General features: G+C 49.6%; 1 protein-coding gene and 1 long non-coding RNA gene across 2 annotated transcripts in view; both read right to left on the minus strand.

Moving 5' to 3' along the window:
* Nucleotides 1-244: 244 nt before the first annotated feature.
* LOC147995756 (uncharacterized) lies at nt 245-4,008 on the minus strand. The gene is made up of 3 exons (XR_015684984.1): nt 3,919-4,008; nt 2,268-2,478; nt 245-1,633 (listed from the first exon to the last, which is right to left on the minus strand). It is a non-coding gene; the product is annotated as an uncharacterized LOC147995756 (long non-coding RNA).
* Nucleotides 4,009-5,611: 1,603 nt separating this feature from the next.
* The window catches only part of Nrsn2 (neurensin 2), an 8,495-nt gene continuing 7,828 nt past the window's right edge, over nt 5,612-6,278 (minus strand). Inside the window, exon 3 of the mRNA NM_001109561.1 lies at nt 5,612-6,278. This exon is cut by the window's right edge and continues 485 nt beyond it. The gene's annotated coding sequence lies outside the window, so the exon portion shown is untranslated.

Raw genomic sequence — 6,278 nt, forward strand, 5'->3', positions numbered from 1 at the left:
TGTATGCCGCCTCTGTCTGTGGGCTGGGGCTGGTGGTGTTCAAGAGCCCCACCTCCGGGATTGGGGATTTGGCTCAGTGGTAGAGCGCTTGCCTAGCAAGCGCAAGGCCCTGGGTTCGGTCCCCAGCTCCAAAAAAAAAAAAAAGAATAGAAAAAAAAAAAAGAGCCCACCCCCGGCAGGTTGGTGCGTTTCTGTACCGTAGGTGCTGGAGGCATAAGGCATTCTGGACTTGCATAACAGTTTTTATTCAAATTTCAAGCCCACTAGCTGATCAATCCCAAGCAGGCTGCTTATGTGCACATATACTGTGCTCCCATTTTCTCTGAGGAACCCCCTTCAGATCTACAGACATACAAAAACCTCTGTAATCTCCAGCCAGGTGCCGTCTGTGTCACTATTATTGGTTATTTTAAGACAGAGTGTGATGTGTTTATAAAGAGATAAAGAGAGGGGGGATATGTTCTGTGGAGGTGTGGTGAGGTATGGGGGAAGGGGGTGCCTCTGCACGACCATGCTGAGGCATCCCTTCCCTCTGAGGGACCAGCCACACGCTATAGTATAGGATAGAGTTTATTCAGGGCACGGGAAGGGGAGTTAAGAGGGTCGTAGGGGAAGAGAAAGGCAGAGAGAGAGAGAGAGAAGTAAAGAAATAGAGGCTGGTCATGAGTATGTGGAGAGAAGTGGGGAGGGGAATGGGGAGATAAGGGACAAAGGGGGAAGGGGGTAAGAGCAAGAGACATCGAGAGAACAAGAGAGTGAGGAGGGGGCAAGCAGCCACCTTTATAGTGTCAGGCATACCTGGCTGTTGCCGGGTAACTTTGGGGTGGAGCTTAGGCAGAATGCTAACAGAGTGTATCACTATGTAGCCATGATTGGCCCCAAACTCACAGATTGATATCTCCCTCTCCCTCTCTCTTCCAAATGCCAGGATGGTCTTGAACTATGTATCCAGAAATGACCTTGAACTTCTGATCCTCCTGCTTCTGCCTCTTAAGTGCTGGGATTTCAGACATGAACCTCACCTCACCTGTGTAGTGCTTGGAATCTAACCCAAGGCTCTGTGTGCTCGAAGTAAGCATTCTACATTCCCCTTTCCATTTGTCCCCTGTGATATAACACTGGATCATCCCTTACAATCTTTACCCTGGTCTATTGCCTGGTCCGTTGTCCTGTTGGCAGCACAGGACATCCCTCTGGTCTGCGAGTCCCTGGAGGGCAGTCTTCTGTTTGTGTCATCCTTAGTTCTAGCCTGTGTGGCTTGGCTTTCGCTTTCCATAACAGCTTACATTTCTTGGTTCAGGTACCAGACTCAACAGGTTTCAAACAATCTCAAGGTCCTGGTCTATCTTTTAGAGGCAAAACTAGGACAAAATCAACAGCAAAAGGGTTAAGCGCCCAGCCAGGCATGGTGGCACATGCCTTTAATCCCAGCACTCTGGAGACCGGTGGAGGAGGAAGGAGATCCAAACCAGCCCGAGCTGCTTAGCAAGTTTACTGTCAGAAAATAAGTTCTGGAGAATGGAGAGATGGGTCAGTGGTGAAGACTGATGGCTGATCTCTTCCAGAGGACCCGAGCGCAATGTCAGGTTTCAAAGAACTCCGGTTCCAGGGATCCAACACTCTCTTCCGGTTTCTGTGGGCACCCACGCACATGTGGTATATGCTTGTTTGCACACACACACACAGACACACACACACACACGTGCGCGTGCATGCACACATACATACACACATAAAATAAAATTTTAATTAAAAAAAATGAAAACGGTTCGGAGAGGTGGAGCCATGGCCTAGGTTCACACAGCATCTAACCCCGGCTTACCCACACAGGCCATAGACGGAAGGTTTGAGAGAAAAGTCTAGAATAGGCTGTTGCTCGTTTCTGTCTCTTTGGCTGTTAGAACCTTCCCAATACCTCCTCCTCCCGCAACATCTTCCTTACCTGTGCCAGGACTTTTTTGCTCCTTGGCTCCCCGCCCCAGGCACGTTCCCAGAAATGAACCTCTCTATCCTGGCTGGGGATGAGTTCGAGGTGTTTCTCTGAAATAATTTAGTCCCCTGGATTACAGAGTTGGTGGGAGGGGGCAGCTTGCAGGTCCCTGTGTTGGTTGAGAGCTCCGGCTACTGACTTAAACAGGCAGAGCAAACTCAGGCGCAACTCAGTGGCACAGCGTTTGCCTAGCATACCTGAGGTCCTATATTCATTTTCCCTAGTACTAGGGGTAAATTTTTTTTTTTAAGAGAAGGAAAACACAAACAAAACCCACCTCTCTATTCTGGCTGGCTTCTCTACAGAAAGGGACTCCGGGAAGGACAAAGAGCTTCCCTCCCAGGTAGGAAAGCCTTTTCAGAGCAGCTGCGATTCCGCCAGAGGAACAGCAGGGGGCGACCTGTATCAGCTCTGCCTCACGTCTGTTAGGTGCCCTTCTCCAGGAGCTCTTGGCACAAAGCCTTGTGTTGTCGGTTGTGAGGAATGATCTACAAACAGTAGTTAAGTTCAAGGTCAGAGCTTCCACGTTTCAGAAGCTGAGCATTGTGGCACAGGCCTGTCACGTCAGCACTCGGCAGACTAAGGCGGGAGAATGTGGAGCTATAAATCAACTTAGAAGCCAGCCTGGATGCACAAAATGCTGCCCAAGGAAGGAAGGGGAAGGGGAGACCGGGAGGGAGGGAGGGAGGGGGGAGAGAGGGAGGGAGCAGTTACAGTGCAGTACTGGAATTCTAGCACCTGGGGCGTAGGAAGATCAGAAGTTCAAGGTCATTCTTGGCTGTATGTAGAGATCCAGGACAGCCTGGGGCTACAGGCTTAGAGTGGGTGGCAGAGGTGAAGGGGGGGGGATTTGGGGGGGTGGGGGGATGAGTGTTTGTCACCCGCTTCTGGCCTTCACAAGCACTGCATGAACGTGATGCACAGACAGACATGCATTGAGTTTATCATCATGCCTGGCTTTTGGGGTTCGAGGGGTTTAGGGGATTACACTGGGGTCTGCAATTCACCAACTGATCTTCTCCCCAGTTGTTTTCCCCTTTTAAAGACAAGACCTTTTTATGTAGCCATGTATCCCTGGATGAACAGGAACTCACCTTGTAGACCAGGCTGGCTTCAAAGATCCTGCCTCTGATTGTCTTAGAATACTGAAATTAAAGGTGTGTCCCTATTTGTTTGTTTGTTTGTTTGGTTTGGTTTTTTGAGACAGTGTTTCTCTGTGTAGCCCTGCTGTCCTGGAATTTTCTCTGTAGACCAAGTTGGCCTTAAACTCAGAGATCCTTCTGCCTCTGCCTCCCACATGCTGGTATTAAAGGCATGAACCACCACTGATGCTACCGACTGCTTTGTTCATTACACACTTACTGAGCTTCTGTGAGTCGGGCGCTGTGGAAGGCATCTGTACGTACAGGTCCTTGAAACTATGGAGCGTACATCAACAAAGTAGACAGGTAGTAAACAATGATATAGAAGCAATGTATTGAAAGGTGATCAAGGTTGGGGATTTAGCTCAGTGGTAGAGCGCTTGCCTAGCAAGCGCAAGGCCCTGGGTTCGGTCCCCAGCTCCAAAAAAAAAAGAAAAAGAAAAAAGAAAGGTGATCAATATCCAGGCACGATGGCACTTGCCTTTTGTCCCAGCACTCAGGAGGCGGAAGTAGGTGGATCTCTGAGTTTGAGACCAGCCTGATCGACAGAGTGAGTTCCAGGACAGCCAGGGCTACATAGTGAGACCTTGTCTCAAAACAATAAATAAATAAGTCAAAGAAAGAAAAGAAAAAAGAAAGGAAGGAAGAAAGAAAGGAAGGAAGGTAATCAGTGCTATGAAAAAGCAAAACTAAAGCCCAAGGTGTACAGAGAACAGAAAAACGGGGTACACATTCATTCATAGACTGTACCCCGATAGGGTGACTTTTGCAGTCTTCTCTACTCACCACCACAGCCTGGTCTTTTTTGAGCCGTCTTGAAAGAGGCCTGGGAACTGACCACTGCTAACTGAGGAGGGGCAGGCTGCAGCTGGAACAGCTAGGCAAAAACTGGGAGTTTGGAGCCTGGACTAGTGTTGGAGGCACAGAGGACTGGTTTGACTGGTTTCAAAGACTAAGCAAGTAGCAGGGCCAAGGTCACAGAGGAAGGACAGCATAGTGCAAATGGGGTGAAGCCTTGTAAACTGCAGGCAGAGTCTGGGCTTCACCGAGCTGCCTGGGGGCAGACTCTGAGCTTGGTGGAGCCGGACCCATGTGCCTGTCCAGCTAGAGTGCAGATATTAGATGTAGGAAGTATGATGTACATGCGAACGTGGGGTCCAGATACCAGGGAGGTGCTGGTGCTCTCCCCAGGTGGGAGAGAGATCAGGGAATTAGCTTGGCCCAGGATGCAGCTGGGGACAGGATCCGTGTCCAAGGTTGAGTTGTGCTGGGTTTGAGGAATGAGCGAAGAAAGGGATCAAGGCTTGATGGAGCAACTGAAGCTGCTGGCCATCATGGAGGCAGCAGAGGGGCTGCATTAGGTCTCATGGACCAATGGGACAGCCAGGGGTGGCTGATGGGAAATTCACTCTGTGAGTAATGCAGTTGAAAACATAGGCCTAGGGATCAGGAGCCAGGCTTGGGAGTGACAGCTTTTCTTGTCACACTGGCTTGTGTTGAAGACATGAAACTCTTGTCTGTAAAGCATGGAGAACAGGGCTTGGTCTTACTCCTATCCATCAGAGTGGGCAGTCCCTCTACCCTGTGTGTGTGTGTGTGTGTGTGTGTGTGTGTGTGTGTGTGTGTGTGTGGTGTGCATGCACATGTGTGCGTGTATGTGTATGTGTGATGTGTGTATGTATGTGTGTGTGCACATGTGTGTGTGTGTGTGCACGCACGTGTGCATGTGCGCACTGAACTCCTCAGTGTTAAGCTTCCAGGCCCCTGCTTCCATGCCTGGTTCTTAGGGTCCTGCAAAAGAGTCCCCACTGGCTTCTAACCCCTCCTCCCCACATTCCTCTCAGGGGTAAGTCATTGATATCCTTCCCACCCAAGGACAGGAGGGAGAGCTATACTGGAGCCAAGAACTGATAAAGCTGTCAGAGAAGCCTTAGATACTTGACTTCCCATCTCCGACCATCAGTGATCTGCCTAAGGATGAAATAATATCAGAACCTGCCTTCGGTTACATAGTTTCTCTATGTAGCTCTGACTGTCTTTGAACTCAACCTAGACCAGGCTGGCCTCAAACTCACAGAGATCCACCTGCCTCTTTCTCCTGAGAGCTGGGATTAAACCACGAACTACTCCTTGTTTAATAATTTTATTTATAAAATGATTGTCCTAGGAGCAAATGAGAATAAAGGACTTATGCACATAGTAGGCCTCAACTAGGAACCATTTTTTTCTCCCTTTCCCCATGTTCCAATGATCTACAACAGTGGTTTTCAACTTTCCTATACTGTAGTGACCCTTATACAGATCCTCATGTGTGGTGACCTCGACCATAAAATTATTTCGTTACTAGTTCATAACTGTGATTTTACTATCGTTATGAATCGTGATGCAAATACCTGCATTTTCTGATGGTCTTAGGTGACCTTTGGGGGTCGCGACCCACAGGTTGAGAATTGCAGGTCTAGGCACAAGGACACAAAGATGGTATGCATCAACTGTTTATTGAAAGCTGAAGCAAGATGGAGGAGAGAAACAGGGGCCTGGAAAGTACAACCAGCGGGCACAAAGGTGGTGGAGAGTGCCCGAACCCTCTTCCTCTCATCCAGGAAGCCCCATGGGCCAGCACGGGTTGCCAGAGAGAGGATCCGATGCTGTCCTAGAGCGCCCTCTAGCGTCCCACGGGAGGACATGTTTTTGGCTGGGCCACCCATAGGGAAGAAGGTGCTGGGCCTACAGGAGTGCACACAGGTTTTTTAGTAGGGTCAGGATCAAGCCCAGTGGGCATTGCTGTCTAGGGGGTGACTTTACGGGAAAAAGCATTCCACTTTCCCTAATCCTTGGAATTTATATTTTTTATTACCTTTCTTTGTAGGTGGGGGATGGGGGTGAGGGTCAGAGGACAACTGGAGGGAACCGGTTCTCCTCTTCCACTTTGTAGGTCTGAGAGATGGAACTCAGATCGTCCGTCATGCCAGGAAGGTCCTGGGCCATTCCTGAACCCTTCCTGAACCCTCTCTGGGCCGTTTCACTGGTCTGAAAGAGCAGCTCTTGGTTGAGTTTGTGCCTGTCCTGAGCAGGGGTGGGATTGGAGCGCGGGACTTGATTTGGCGGGAGGTGGGAGCTATGAGGGTTCTAGAGAGATTGGCACT

This window comes from Rattus norvegicus, chromosome 3 (genome assembly GCF_021556685.1).
Source record: "Rattus norvegicus strain SHRSP/BbbUtx chromosome 3, alternate assembly SHRSP_T2T, whole genome shotgun sequence".
Classification (NCBI taxonomy): domain Eukaryota; kingdom Metazoa; phylum Chordata; class Mammalia; order Rodentia; family Muridae; genus Rattus; species Rattus norvegicus.